This window comes from Lactuca serriola, chromosome 5 (genome assembly GCF_051521515.1).
Source record: "Lactuca serriola cultivar US96UC23 chromosome 5, Lser_US96UC23_V15, whole genome shotgun sequence".
Lineage (NCBI taxonomy): Eukaryota > Viridiplantae > Streptophyta > Magnoliopsida > Asterales > Asteraceae > Lactuca > Lactuca serriola.
In genome coordinates this window covers 214,617,661-214,634,582 of record NC_136412.1, presented here as the reverse complement: position 1 = coordinate 214,634,582, position 16,922 = coordinate 214,617,661, and the positions used below count along the sequence as shown (strand labels likewise).

Sequence of the window (16,922 nt, the reverse complement as noted above, 5' to 3'; positions counted from 1 at the left end):
CTAGCACCCAACCTCTCGGGATTGTTGGAGCCTGAACCTCGGGTAACCACCATACTGAAACACATGAGAAAATTATTAGCAAACAGGATAAAGCACATATATCGACACTCACACCCCTACCAATTCTTTAGTCCCTTGATTTTATTTCTCGAGCCACGTACAGATCCAATGCTTCCAGTAGTACTGGCCCAATACTACCTTCCACACCAACCCGTATTTGTCTCGAGTCGTACCCTCAAGATCCCAAGAACCCTACCTCCCCAAAATCAGCTATGGACTCGCCCTACCGGTTCCTTAGAACCACAACCAAGCGTCTAGACACTAACTCTAGACTGTTCCCAGCAGTGTTCTGCCTCACGAGATCTCCGTTGCCCTCGATATTTGCTTCGCGTATGCCAATTGTACATAGTACGAGACTCGATAGACATTCGAATAAATGATCCTACCTCAAATCCACAACCAAACAAGGAACAGGAAGAAAGGCTAAATCAGACATTCTAAGGCTATAAAATCCTAACTGTGTACAATTATGTAGCATACACAAGGCAAATAATAAAGACATATTCAATCTCATAAGGGATGAACTCCTAGGCTAAGGCATCATAAATCAAGCAACATTCCCACACTAACTCTGCAAGATTCCTTAGCCTACCCCTAGCTAGCATGCGATTATATCAGCTCATGATATAAACATATATGCTCTGCACTACTTAAAATATAAATTGATTGTACACACTGCTTCTCTGGGTTTTTCTCCTGTAAAAGTATTCATTTCTTGTTAAATTCTTAAATTTTTTTTTCAGATCCTTAGTTTGAGTTTGGAATCACCCATAGGTTCGTCCAAATCCCTCAAACCAGGGCTCTGATACCAAATAGTAACATCTCAAATTTTAGACCAAATTTTTTTCATTTTTATATTACAAAAATCCGAATTTCACAACCAAGTTGTCAAATACATAATTTCCCAAAACAACCAGTATTATAATTATCAGAGTTCATAAACATGTCGTAGTAGTAAATTCCCCAGCGCGTGTGTACAATTAGACCTTCGCCTTCCCGCAGTCCTGCGAAGTACCTGCCACAAATAAATACCAAACTGTAACCATAAAGCTTAGTGATTTCCCCAATATACCACATACGACACATCATAAATAACAGTTATGCGTTATCAACAACCCTAGGGACTATCAGCAGTCCCAGTGAGCTAACAGCGCGCCCGGTGGGTTATCAACAACCCTGGTTGGCTATCACCAACCTCAGTCACATATAATTGGCATACATAATCATAACAGCTAGACCTCTTGTTTTCATTATAAGTATAGCTATCCTACCATACAGGTAAGAGTAAGTGAGGAAACTCACCTGATACTGATGATACAAAAACCTAGCACCCATACTGTTAGATCTAGACTTCGCCTAGTCAACAAAATAAATAACCCTAATTAATAATTAAGGTCAACAACTTACTTGCGAGCCCAAATCCCACGAATAAACCTTCTAAGGAAAAAGGAACATTTTGTGCTTCTCATGGTCCAAAAACTCTAAAACTTAACAAAGGGTCAAAGTCAACAAAAGTCAACACTCAACGTGTACACTAAGCATACGACTCTTGAAAGACCCCAACTTTCGTATTTATGAAAGACCCAAACTTTCATATTATTTCAACATTATTCTTAAGTTACTTCCTCAAAACATGCTACATGCATATTTATAAAACAATATTTTATATTGATAAAGTGATTACAAAAGATTGGATACAAACCTACTAAGTTTTATTACATTTCATATCTACCCAGGAATCTATTATTCATATACATATTTGAACATTAGAATACAGAGAAATGGTATTAACTATTCTAAATCTTTCAGCAGTATAAAACTAAATTGGATACTCATCACCTGCAAATGTTAAACATTGAGAGGGATAAGCGATAACGCTTAGTGAATTCAATAAATAGATACAATATAATCTTATGCCTTATATATACCAATATGACAGAAGCAAAAGGGAACAAGAACAACAATAGCATATGCGTATCATATGTCACGCTTTCAATATCAACTCAAGATTTGATTCAAAGATTTACGATCAATGAGACATAACAATTTCACTACTTGATATACATCAATAAAGCTTTTGGCCCAAACGGCACAGAAGATATACAACTTCGGATTAACATTTTGGTAGATTTCAGGCTTAAAGCCCTGTCTAACCATTTGCCAATACCATAGAATAGAGTTCATTCTCTTACGGAGTCATGCTCTACATGGTCAGAGGCTACATACCAGTCCTATCTAACCTTCTGCCAATGCCATAGAATAGAAGTCATTCTCTTACGAGACATGTTCTACATGGCCAGAGGCTACATACCAGTACCACCGTGAATCTAAGTCCTTTCACTGATCACAAGGTCAAAGGTATATCTTTGCTTATTAAAAATAGCGAATAAAAATAACACGGGAAAATAACCCGGAATAATAACACTGAAAAGCACATAGCACGTATAACACATAACATACAATTGTTCCTATATATTGAACTCACCTTAAAATAATCGGGGGTTAAAATAGTAATTTGAGCAGCATATCGGCTCCAAATATGGCTTTATTTGTTGAAAACCGGGAGAATTAGCTAAAAACCGGACTCTAAAAAGGTAGAGCTTCAAAACCGAAAAGATAAATTTTTCGGGATTCTCGGGAGTCTCGGGGCGTGTTTCGGGCTTTAGAATCAGTACCGGGGCTTCGGGGGATGTCGGGATCGTAAAAATATTGAAAGAAGGGGTGAAAATGCCAAATTTCTAAAACTAGCCGAGAGGGCTCGCACCCCTTATATAGGGTTGAGCTTCGGATCCGAAGCGAAGGGAAGGAGGCGGTGGCTGCAAGGTTCGGACCAGATGGCAGCTTCGCAGGGCTCCAGCGAGGCTCGGATGCGAGGAGTCATCAGCTTCAGGCGCGTCATCGGCTCGGTCTTCGGCTCGGACAGCAGGTGGCTCGCACGTGGGTCTCGCATGCGAGGGTGATCAAGGGGGTGTCTCATGCGAAGGTGCTCCGGGCTTAGTGGTCCTCGGCTTGGTCCAATCAGAAGGCAACACGCAAGGCTGCGGTCTAATCAGAAGCGAACATCTGTCCGACACGTGGAAGCCTCGCATACGAGGGTGACGTGGCATTTCACTATTCATACGAATTTTCTCGAAAAATGTGCAAAAACTTCTAAAATCCATAACTTTCGCATACGAGCTCCGTTTTTGACGTTCTTTATATGCACGCGAAGCTAGAATTATGCTCTACAACTTTCGTTTAGACTTCGTCGGCTAATTTTGATTTTAATTTTAATATTATTATTTTTAACAGACCGGGACAGGAAAATCCGTTAAAAATTCATAACTTCTTCATCCGACGTCCGTTTTCGTCAAACTTTTTACCGTTGCACTACTAATGACGAGACCTTCAATTCTCGTTTAGGTTGTGTCGGCTAAAAATCACTCGATCTAAAATTCGAGTTTTTAGCTGTCTACTGCTAAGCTGAAACTTCGAAAAATCATAACTTATTCATACGAAGTCAGATTCAAACGGTCTTTATATGAAAGTTGATTATTTTCACGAGTTCTACAACTTTCATTTACATTACTAAGGCTAAAAATTAATTTATCGAAAACTAAATTTTTACGCGACAAGGTATTTTTCGGATTTATCACGGATCTTCGTTTGGTCATAACTTCTTCGTTATAACTCGGATTTCGATGAGGTTTTCGCCTAAATGTTTCTAACAAGATTATCTACAACTTTCAATAATAAAATTTTACTTATTTCAAATTTTATATTTTCGCTAAATTTTCATGATTTGGCTATTAATTGGAATCTCATAAGACTTCCAACATTTTATGAGTGATTCTAAACATAGTTTTACTTCATTTCTAGTAAAAACTAGCTATTAGAACTCAACACTTAATTTTATTCACTTTTAATAATAACAATACACAATTTCAGAACGTGTATGTTACAACTCTTTACGCTGGGTGTACAACAAGGCCAACTCTCATTGGGGAAGTATCAACCTACGCTGCATGTAGCCCGGAGTACGCCCGTCGTACTACATCTGCCTTTATTTCCACTAAGTTGGTATCTTAATCCTTTAAGACAACCAACCCAACCATAGATCTGACTAATTTAAGACCTCTTAATCCATAAAGTTGTTGGCTTTAAGCCATTGCATGGCAAGGAAAGGCTCAAAGCATCACTTCATCCATTCTAACCTACTTTAATCATGCATGAGTAAAATGGGAAGATCAAGCAAGAATTTTTATGAATCTAAATGTCCTAATATGCATGAAAAGACAACTGAAACCTTCTTGAGAGTCCCAAACTCATAAAGGTCCAAACTTGGGGACTTTTAGCTCATAAATCTTAAACCAAAGAGATCTTAAAGAACATTTGCCAAGGTATAGACTTTATACCTGAAAATGATGCACAAAGATGGGAAGTTTTTGGATCTTCAAGCTTGCTAGCACCTTCTTCTTCTTCTCTAACCTCCTTCTTCCACTACAAGAGCGAAAAACACTCAAAACTTGCAATATCACACACACAAGCAACTCACACGAGATTAGGTTTTATCAGAGGGTTGGAGGCTGATAAAGGTGGCCAGAAATAATGTCATGATGTTCTTTAAATAGAGCAACCCTTAAAATTTGGGTTTAACATCTGGGCTAGTACGCCCAACATACTAGCTGACCATCCGCGTTCATGCACACTACATGAGTACACTGCGCGTACTCATATGTACGCCCCACGTACAACCACTTTTGCAATCATTTTTCTTTGAGGGACCAAATGTGCCACTTGTGATAAAGATTCTAGAAATGATAAATTGTACCTTATTTTGGGATGTTACAAGGACTTTTCTGGAGATTTTCCACTTAAAAATTAAAAACTTTAAATTAGATTATAACTAAATTACTAAAATATCCTTTTGCAATTATTCCCACAATCGATCTCGTTATTCACGGCATGATTCTTTGTTGCTTCATGTTATGCATAATCGATTTGCAAAATTTGTTAATTATATATTCCTAATCGATTACTAAACAATATATTTCATCTTATAAATAATCAATTTAGGAGATTTGCAATTATTCTCTTCTAAATAATTTTGTTATGAAATGAATATGTAATTTGTGGTCGTGCAAATGGGATTTGTAGCTCTAAACAGGCGAGTTCAATCTATTTTAACTTTATTGTTGATCAATATCTTGGAAGTAGTTATCAATATCGATAATGGATTTTGGTCCATGAATATGTTTCGATCGATGAAGCTCCATGTCAGATTTTGAATTTGAGACCCAAACTCTGTTTAATCGGTCGACAAGGAGATATCGACCCTAACCCTGTTATCAATCGGCTGCATCCAGATTTATACCGATATGTTTGAGATTTTTATTGTTACAAATTAATTAGTTTTTTAATTATAAAAATAAATTTTAAAGATAATGTTTTTTTGTTTCTATGTTTTATAAGGATATAAACGTGATTATAAAAATTTATAAAGATACAGACGAAAATTTTACGATATTAACTTTTGGGCCGATAAAAGTAAAACTTTTATAGACAAAAACAAATAAACTAAAGAATGTTAATATATCTAATATAAAAAGGTTTCATTTTTGTAATGCTTTTTAAGTAAAAATGTATTATATATGATAAAAAATAATATTATTAGTCATTTTTTTTATTAAAATGATTTGACTAGTTTAAAAAGTTAATTACTACATTTTTAGCAACTCTGAACCAGTTTAGCACCTTTTTTTTTCAATTTTTCATTAAAGTTTTAAATGTCACTAACTCTAGTTACAAAATGAAATATAATCTATATCAATTCATTTTATTTATTTATTTATTTATTTTTAAGTAAATAATTAAGAATTACAGCAGTTTTTGGTTTCTGGAAAACAAAATTCAAACAAAGGGAAAAAAACAGGTCAAGGATTTGATTATAAAACTTTTTGGAAGAAATTTCTAGTCGTTCATTTATGTCCTAAATTCCAAACTGGATAACCCGATCAACACTCTCACCTATGTCGAAATACTTTTATATAAACAAATGATTAATTTTATTAATTAGACTTTGTTTGTGTTTAAACGTCTATATTTAGAAAGACTCTTGTGACTCTTCTAAAATCGAAAGTAAAAAATCTATAATTTAATTTGGTTAATTTGATTATATTAGGTTATAACTTGTGAAAATTATGGTCGGTAGCTTTAAAATTATTATATGACAAAAAAAATACAAAAAATGCAAAATATGGCGATTGCAAGATAATCATTAATTAATAGTATTTTTAAAAAAATAGATATCATATATTTCGAAAATGTTATTATGATTTTTTTTTAAAAAAATATTTTGAATTGACATTGATTTGTTATAAAAAATTTGAAAATTTTTATAAATCATAGAGAAATGAAATACCACGTGTTAAAAAAATATACTAAAAAAACATATGGTACTTTTAGATTTCATTTAATAAAATAGATAAAAATAAATGATTAGATAATTAAATATATCTTAAAAAAATTCAGTTTTATTTAAACAACTTCCCACATGTCTAACTTTCTTCAAATATATTTTGCAATAAAAAACATATTCTTTGTCAAAAATATTTCATCAATAATCTATACCATATTTATCTATTTATTTAGTAATGTTTTAAAAATCGGTTTGTATCGGTTGGATCAGGTACAACAAGTATCAGTTTTATATTTATATCTAGACTGGAACAATCTGACTGCTTTTGCAATAATTTGGTTGAACCGGCTAAACAAAATAAAACATATGGAAATGAAATATTTTTCTCAACAAACTTTGGTGGTATTTTCATATTAATTTAGACATCTCTTAAATTAAATAAAAACATATGCAAATATTATGAAGCTTTTTGATATATTTGTATTCATTTAAAATTAAATTTTGTTTTAGTACTATGACTCAGTTTCTTTTGGTGTATGTGTAGTTAAAGTTGGCATAGTTTTTGTAAAATGAAAATCATGTTATTATTGATGTGGGTATTCATCAAACCGCATAACTGCACAAACTGTCTACATTAAATTGCACCTCATAACGCGGTTTAGGACTTTTGAGGTGCGGTTTGTAGCTTTCGAAAACCACAAACCGTATGTGCGTTGCGGTTTTGTGGTTTTATGTTTAAATTGCATCGTGAACACACTAATTTTAGTAACATACATGTTAATATTTATTACATAATTTAATTATACGCAACACACAAAAATTCGACTATCATACATATAAACGATGCGGTAAAAGATGGAGGAAATAAATAATAGGACAATAACGTGACAATAAAAATTGAAAAATAAAAACATAACGACACATAAAAATCAAACCTATCATCACTTTTGGTAATACAAATTTAAAAAAAAGTAATGATTATATTCGCATAAAGAGAAAGTGACTCAAAAGGGTAACAAAGTTTTCAAAATGTTCAAAAAATATCATTGTTATTTTTTTAGTACAAAATTAAAATATACTTTTTGCCAAGGTTCTAAATAACGTAAGATGTGACTTGGTGGCAATGTCAAACTTCAAACTTTTTCAAACCATGACAAGTCACAACGTTTTTAAGGCATTACTTAAGGCGACAATTTTATATATAATTCATAATTTTATATATTTTTTCCTACTATTATCATTTTACACACACACACACACGCACACACACACACACACATATATATATATATATATATATATATATATATATATATATATGATTTAAGACGGCATTTTGTTAAAGTTTGGCGACAAGTACAAGCATCGAAGCCATGGCAAACGATGGCGAAGCCATGACGAGCTTTTAAGAACCTTGCTTTTCGTACACAATATATATATATATATATATATATATATATATATATATATATATATATGATTTAAGGCGGCATTTTGTTAAAGTTTGGCGACAAGTACAAGTATCGGAGCCATGACACACGATGGCGAAGCCATGACGAGCTTTTAAGAACCTTGTTTTTTGTACACAAAATACCAACTAAATACACATGTCTTCAAATAAAACCTTATGGTAAGCGGTTATCTCAGGTAAATGAAAAAAATGACTTAAAAGGATAATGAAGTTTTCCAAATGTTCAAAAAATATCATTGTTATTTTTGTGTACAAATATCATTGAAGTATACCACTTATATACAAAATACCAACAAAAGTACACATTTAGTACAAAAAATTCCAATGAAGTTTCCAAAATATTCAAAAAATATCATGGTTGTTTTTTCAGAGCACCTTTTGTTAACTTTGTTGTTTCTGGCTTACTTAAAACAACTCATCAAGTGCACATTAGTTGTGCACATTCTACTTTGACTACAAACCGACATCAACTCATCTAGATGACGTTGAGTGTTCCTGAACATTCCTACATCATTGGTCCTAAAGAATTAAATGCAATTCCTACTCTCTGTATCCACATATTAATTCACAACAATTGTACACTCTTTTTTATCCCCTCACTCGATCGTTCTTGCGATAACATGAGAATTAAGTGGGTAATAACCTCAGTTAAAAGTTCTTGTTTCACTACAAGAAAACATCGATATTGTTATAGAAGGAATCTGTTGCAAAAAGCTAAAATTCCATTGCAAAAGACGAATAACTATGGAATTTACAACGACCCATTTTCGTCCCTAAAAATGCCTAATGAAGGGTTTGCAATAGAAACTATAATTTTGTTGGAAGGATGACAACGAAATGAAATCCATAATAGACGGTATTCCGTCACGTTTTCCATATAAGGATTCCATCTTCTGATTTGTTTGACATAGAAGTTAATTGAACACATCAATTCAGTCCTGACCGGGCCCGACACATAAGTCAACACAAAATCATCGGGGGACCCAAGATATCGCTTTTACCCTCTTAGGATAAAAGGAACTTATATGTTTATACTATTTACTCATCAAATCTTACACAACAATACGTTTTATAACATCAAGTTACTGATGCGTTTACGCATTATCAACGCACAACCGACTTATGAACAACAACTCATATATCTTGGTTTAAAGATTATACGATATTATCGTCTCACAATCACTCGTGATAAATTCCATGAAGTGATTCAAATGAGCGTGGGTTTAATCCAATACTCAAATCTTATTTCAGGAGTACTCATGAACGTTGCAACAAACCCTTGCTATGTCTAAGCACTTAGACAAATCTACAAACCAATTCATGACAGTATAACCTCATAACTTACTCCCAAATTATGATCGACTGTGGATAATTTGAACAATCTAATTATTCTGGAAGTAAAACATGCAAAAATGAAACAATAGTAAACAATTGACACAAGATAGTAAACTTTACTTATAAATAAATCTCCATTACATAATCATAAAATGTTAATTACATTTATCTATTACAAGTTTCTAAACATCTATCTAATCACAAAAACTAATATCGTCCTTCAGACCAATGCTCATCGCATGTTGTAAGTGCTTAACCCTGCTCAGACCATTTGTGAAAGGATCTGTTGGTTCTCCTCTTATGAAACCCTCTTAACTACGAGGAGTCATCTTCTACCCGATGTCTAATGAAGTGGTATTTTCTATTGATGTGTATGGATCTACCGTGATCCCTTGGTTCCTTGGTTAAGGCAACCGCTCCTTCGTTATCACAGAAAATCTCCATAGGCTCCTTTATGGCTGGTATAACTCCAAGGTCTCCAATGAAGTTCTTTAACCATATTGCCTCCTTCAACGCTTCACTCACTGCTATGTACTCTGATTCACACGTTGAATCAGCCACGGTCTCCTTCTTGGAACTTTTCCAAGTTACTGCTCCTCCATTTAGGGTAAATACCCAGCCCAACTGAGAGCGGAAGTTATCTTTGTTGGTTTGAAAGCTGTCGTCACTATACCCTGTCACTCTCAAGTCATCACTCCCACCAAGTGTAAGGACCCAATCCTTAGTCCTTCACATGTACTTAAGAATTTTCTTAACTGCAGTCCAATGAGCTCTACTTGGGTTCCCTTGATATTGGCTAACCATGATCAATGCAAAAGCCACATCAGGGCGAGTACATGTCATAGCGTACACGATCGAGCCAACGGCGGAAGCATATGGCACTCGACTCATTTCTGTTATCTCGGCATCGATACTTGGGCTCTGAGTCTTACTCAGCTTAATATTGCTTTGGATTGGCAGTTCCCCTTTCTTGGAATTCTCCATGCTAAAACGTTTCAGTACCTTGTCCAAGTAAGTACTTTGACTAAGTCCTATTAGTCTCCTACTTTTGTTTCTCAGAATCCTTATCCCCAGAATGTAAGCAGCTTCTCCTAGATCCTTCATAGCGAAACACTTCTCAAGCCAGGACTTAACCTCATGCAAGGTCGGGATGTCGTTTCCTATAAGCAGTATGTCATCAACATACAAAACTAGAAAGCTAACTATACTCCCACTATCCTTGGCATACACACATGACTCATCCTCGCTGCTAGAAAACCCAAACTCTTTGACTTTCTCATCGAAACAAAGATTCTATCTGCGAGACGCTTGCTTTAATCCGTAGATGGATTTCTCAAGCTTGCACACTCTATTAGGGTACTTTGCGTCTACAAAACCCTCTGGCTGACACATGTAAACATCTTCAACAAACTTCCCATTAAGGAAAACAATTTTGACATCTATCTGCCATATTTCATAATCATGAAACACGGCTATGGCCATCATAACCCTTATAGACTTGATCTTGGCTACTGGTGAAAAGGTCTCATCATAGTCAACCCTTGGAGTTTGAGTAAAGCCCTTTACAAACAGTCGTGCCTTGAACGTATGAACTTTCCCATCCATGTTGGTCTTCTTCTTGAAGATCCACTTGCACCCGACCATCTTACGACCTGGTACATTGTCAACCAAGTTCCAAACTTGATTGTCTGTAATGGACTGAATCTCGTTGTCCATTGCCTCTTTCCACTTTGCAGACTTCAGGCCTGCCATGGCTTCCTTGTAGTTGTTAGGTTCATCCAGATTTATCAGTGTAATATCACTGATAAACATATCACCTTCAGTAGTTATATGGAAACCATACAACACATGTGGAACACTAACTCTACTGGAACGTCTTAGAGGTAAGGACTCGTCAACTGGTTCAACAGGAATCTCTTACTCAGGTTCACCGCTTGACTCTTTAAGCTCTTCAAGATCAATTTGCCCCCTACTATTCTCTTGCCATATGAGTTCTCTATCGTAGAAAACCCCTCTCCTTGCTATGAAGACCACGTTGTCACTAGGTATGTACAAAAGATATCCAAAAGAATTCTATGGGTAGCCGATGAAAATACACCGCTCACTACAAGGTCTAAGCTTGCCGTGAGTCTCTCGTCTTACGAAAGCCTCGCAACCCCAAACCTTGATATGTGCCAATGAGGGAACCTTCCCTGTCCACATCACGTGAGGTGTTTTGGCAACCTTCTTAGTTGGGACTAGATTAAGGATATGGGCGATAGTCTCTAAGGCATACCCCCAAAATGAGATAGGTAACAAAGCTTGAATCATCATGGAATGAACCATGTCCAACAAGGTTCGATTGCGCCTCTCAGCAACACCATTGAGCTGCAGTGTCCTAGGTAGCGTCAATTGTGAAACAATTCCACATTCCTTAAGACAGTCGTGGAACTCGATACTAAGATACTCATCACCCCAATTGAATCTGAGGATCTTTATCTTCCTGTGTAATTGATTCTCCACTTCTTGTTTAAATTCTTTGAATTTTTCAAAAGTTTCCGACTTGTGCTTGATTAAGTAAATATACCCATATCTGTTATAATCGTTGGTAAAACTTACATAGAAGCGGTTTGCATCCCTTGTGGTGGATCTGAAGGTCCCACACACATCGGTGTGTATGAGATCCAACCATCCCTCACCTCTTTCACAAGTACCAGTGAAAGGTGATTTAGTCATATTCCCAAGTAAACAAGATTCGCACTTGTGATCTGACTTTGGGTCAAATGACTCCAAGACTCCATCCTTTTGGAGTTGACTTATGCGTTTCTTGCTGACATGTCCAAGACGACAATGCCACAAGCATGCCTTGTCTAAACCATTAAGCGAATCGATATGCAACACATTATTTCCTAAGTTGTCTACAACCATCAGAGTTTCATATACACCATTACAAGGCAATGCTTCAAAATATAAAGTACCATTATAGAAAGCATTAATAGAACCAACCTCATTATTAAATGAAAATATAAAACCTTGTTTGTACAAACCATGAAAAGAAATAATATTCCTCGTCATCTCTGACGAGTAGCAACAATCATTCAAATCTAATCCTAACCCACTACTAAGCACTAAAGAGTAAATCCTGATCTTGGTGACAGGCGATGATTTCCTATTGCCCATTATCAGGTTCATCTTCCCATGCTCCACATCCCTACTTCTTCTTAGCCCCTACAAATCAGAACAAATGTGTAAACCACATCCTATATCAAGGACCCAAGAACTAACATATGATAAGTTATTAGATTGAATAATATGAATACATGCGAAGGAGGGCTTTATCTTCCCATCCTTGATGTCCTACAAGTATTTCACTCAGATTCGTTTTCAATGCCCCTTGTCGTTACTGTAGAAGCATGTTTCTTTTTTAGGATCAGATGAGGGAGTAGCAGAACCGACTTTACCTTTGGATCCATTCGAAGAGTATCCATCATGGGACTTTCCCTTGTGGCTCTTAGAGGGATCTTTCCTTTTCTTCCCTTTTCCATGTCATATAGCGAGGACGGGGGCAATATTAGTAGGGGTAGACTCGACAACTTTGCCTTTAATTCCACTTTTAGCTGTTCTCAACAAACCTTGAATTTTGCTCAAGGTGACTTCCTTTTTGTTCATATGATAAGTCATCTTGAACTGATCATAACATGGAGGTAAAGATTGGAGAATAATATCAATCGCCAACTCTTCGTCAAAGTTGACATTCAACTTGATTAACCGATCCACATACCTTTGCATCCTTTGCAAGTAGCTGGTGATGAACTCTCCATCTTTCATCTTGGTTGTTATCAGCAAGGCAACAATCTCATAGCTTTCCTGACGTGTGCTATGATGCTACTTTTCCATCAAATCTTGGCACATTTCATAAGGCCAATAGTCCTCATAGAACCGCTGCAGCTCAAGAGTCATAGTGGTTACCATTATACATGACACCTTTGTCGCCTCTTTTTCATGAGCCCTATTTGTTCAGCAGAAGCTTCAGTTTCATCTATCTCTTTGAGTTCTTTTTCAAGGACATATTCTTTCTCCTCGTATCGCAAGGCCATACGAATGTTGCGAATCCAATCATTGAAATTGGATCCATCAAATGTGACCCTGCCACAAATGTTCAAAAGAGAAAAGGAGCTTGAGGAGTTGGAGCTCGAGCCAGAAGCGTTGTTTAAGCTAGACATCTGAAAAAGAAAAGGAACAAAGTTTTGATTCGATAAAGAATCCATAATAGAACACCCAAATGAAATATTAAGGCTAGGACCCAACACAATAATGTACAATTCGAAAGAGGGATGCCGTAATCCAATTGAAAATTATTTGAAGGTAGGTAAATGACGATTTACCAATTTCACAACGAAAAACGAAATGACTAATTAGGTTTCAAATGAAATGAAATTCCTAGCTTCTTTTGAGATTCATTAAACTTTTCAATGGCATGTTTAATCTCGATTATGCCCTTCAAGTTTGTGACTGAGATACCAAGGATCACAAACAAGGTGTGAATAACCACGCAAATTAGCTTGGCTCTCTCGATGTCATTTACCATCTAATCAATATCTCGGTTAATCACACACACTCCATTGATCTATGGTAATTCTTGAAATACCCTTCGCCACCCTTGTTAGTCCAAGTTAGTGTGTTGGTTAACCACACATGCTCCACTAACGACTTAGCAAGGTGCAAAGTGCAATTTCATGGAATAACATCATTTTCACATTTTTCCTAAAGTAACTAAGATTGGGAATTTATAAAAACATTTAGTTACTTTATTATAATCATTATACTTATTAATGAGAGAATTAATGTCCTATCCTACCTATTCGGCTAACGACCCTCCATTGGTCAAGAGTGCGGTGGGTAAGAGTGGATACCCAATGACGGTCATTTTACATGTTGCTTCCTTAAACACCCTTTACAGACCAAATTCATGAATAAGGCCTACTAACAGTAAGACTAACTCATCTTATACATATATATATATATATATATATATATATATATATATATATATATATATACATATTAATCTTTTAATATTATAATAGTATAAGGGTTGTATTTTGTAACGCCCGGGTTTCAGGGCTAAGCATTTTTGTCAATGTAATAGTCTAGGTCAACTCTTGTAACTCTTTTTGAAGTAATAAAGATGAAATATTTGAGTCTTATGTGAATTATATGTGTTTATTATTTAATTATAAATGTATAATTAATAAAGAATAAAAATGAGCGTCAAAATTAAAGTGTGAGATAATCCCGATATCTCTACATAAAGTTGTAGAATATGTCTCAAGGTTTCCGTTCATATAAGGAACGCCGAAATCCGAGTTATAAGGAAGAAGTTATGACCCGTCGAAGTTTCACGACAGAACCGGCACGATACCGGGAAGCGTGAATAGTGAATTTACAATAGAGCGAGATTTAGCCTTAGTGATCTAAACGAAAGTCGTAGAATATGTTAAACTAAGAACATCGATAAAAAGAACGCCCAAATCTGACTTTGTATGAAGAAGTTATGAGATTTTAAACAGACCAATCCTGTCCCGGCTTGTTAAAAATATAATTTTAAAAATAAAGTCAAAATTAGCCGACGGAGTCTAAACGAAAGTTGTAGAGTACGTCTTCACCTACGCGTGGATATAAAGAACGTCAAAAACGGAGTTCGTATGAACGAGTTACAAATTATAATAGCATATTTACGTATTAAAATAAAGTATAAATCATGTATACGTACACATATATATACATATGTATATATCATTAGAAAGGTATCGACGATGCGGTCATTATAAGACTAATGCTGAGTTCTTTCGACATTAGCTTAGTACAAATATCATTAAATCCATTTATAATAGTATTATAGAGGGGTGTTTAGTTGTTTATATAACTAAAAGGTCATTAAGTAATTATGGAGGGTAGTTTTTGAAAATTCAATTAGTATAAATAAGAGCCTTGGGCTCTCATATTTCTTGCACCATTCTCTTGATTCAAGAGTCTTTCTCTCCTTATCCCCCGAGCATTTCGGTCCCTCGTGATTCGACTTCTCTTTCTGTAGCTTAGTATAGTAAGGTGAGCGCTGAAGCGCTGCACGAATCTTTCTTAGAAAGATTCAGCGACGAAGTTCTGCCCCTGCAGAGCCCGACTCCTAGCTAAAACCCCCTTGTAAGTAAGTTATGCTTACCTTATTTTAATATAACTTATATTTAAAATTAGTATTGTTATTATGAACTTATAATAAATATTCGAGCTATTATTATAACTTATATAAGTGTCGTTATAATATTTTTTTTAACTACTCGCGGTACGGGGAATCTGGTTTAAAGGGCCGCATAGGGTTGTTGGATTTCAGAAGTGCTATATGCCAAAATGGTCCTGCCCTCCGGTGTTTTATGTCTGGCCCCTGTCTGTACATAGTGGTTGGAAAATATTGTTTAACGCTTATATAATAATAATAATACTAAGACTAATAGTTGGTCACGGTAAATATTAGACTAAAATTTAGCGATAATAATGTTAGGTTTCGTCAAAGGAAAATAGAATCGTTAGAAGCAAGCGCTGCCCGATTTTGGAATCATCACCTTAACAAGTGAGTGCATAGTTACTTTCAACTTACACATAGATATGAAGTATTTTATATAAATTACGTGCTATGTGTGCATATTATCTTAATACTTGCTATCTATGCTAGATGAACGTTGTTATACATGTTTTCAATGATTTAAACTGTATATGTATTTTATATCTACGAAAATGTTGGGGTAAAACATGGGTAGATGCAATAGGTGATGTGTGATAAAATGATGAGAGGCCTCGATGTTGATGTTGTTGATTCTGTCATCTAGCGGAGTATGGATGACGACCACGGACTCTTCTAGACAGTCCAGTGGAACACTAGCAGGCTCGCAACCTATAGGTGTTTGTGAACGATATGTTCACTGGTGTACTCCATCCCCCACATGGTTGCCTTTAGGACATTTATTGCTGAGGAATCCCCTTAGCAGTAGTGTCCGTCCCGATGATGATCCTTAGGCTAGGTCCCTTATGATAGGTGTTTAGGGACGTAAAGTGAGGATAACGGGAACGGGTAATCGGGTTATTGTTGATCGATGAAATTAATAAACTTATTTATTGTGGGTTGAAAACCCTATGTGCTCACCAGGCTCCCAAGCCTGACCCACTCAGTTTTATGTATTACAGGTAGTGGCGCATGAGCATAGGTGTGATGTTTTGGACGAGGGATTACGGATATAGGCCTGTAGATATGAAATAATGTAGTAAGGCTTATATTGTACTGTTTATGCTTTTGATCTGTACGAACATGACATCCCGAGTCTTTTAATGAAATACATTTCTATGGAAATGCTTTTGATAAATCTTTATCATATTTTTGTTTTGGGACAAATTCCGCAACACTTTCATTTAAAATGTAACTCTGATTTTTAAACAAAGCATAAACAAACCAGTCTTTTCTGGCCGTGAATTTGGGGATGTCACAGTTGGTATCAGAGCATTAGTTTAAGCGAACTAGGAATTTGTAGGATTTCTAGACTTAAACTTAGAATGCTAAGCGATGATTGTGAGGTGTGAGCACTAGCTTATTTTAGGAATTGTGCCTAAAATGCTTTTATGTGCTAAATGCTT

General features: G+C 35.5%; 1 long non-coding RNA gene across 1 annotated transcript; it reads left to right on the top strand.

Moving 5' to 3' along the window:
* Positions 1–15,081: 15,081 nt before the first annotated feature.
* On the top strand, positions 15,082–16,580 carry LOC145051431 (uncharacterized). The gene is made up of 3 exons (XR_013683621.1): positions 15,082–15,443; positions 15,799–15,867; positions 16,479–16,580. It is a non-coding gene; the product is annotated as an uncharacterized LOC145051431 (long non-coding RNA).
* The last annotated feature ends 342 nt before the right edge of the window (positions 16,581–16,922 follow it).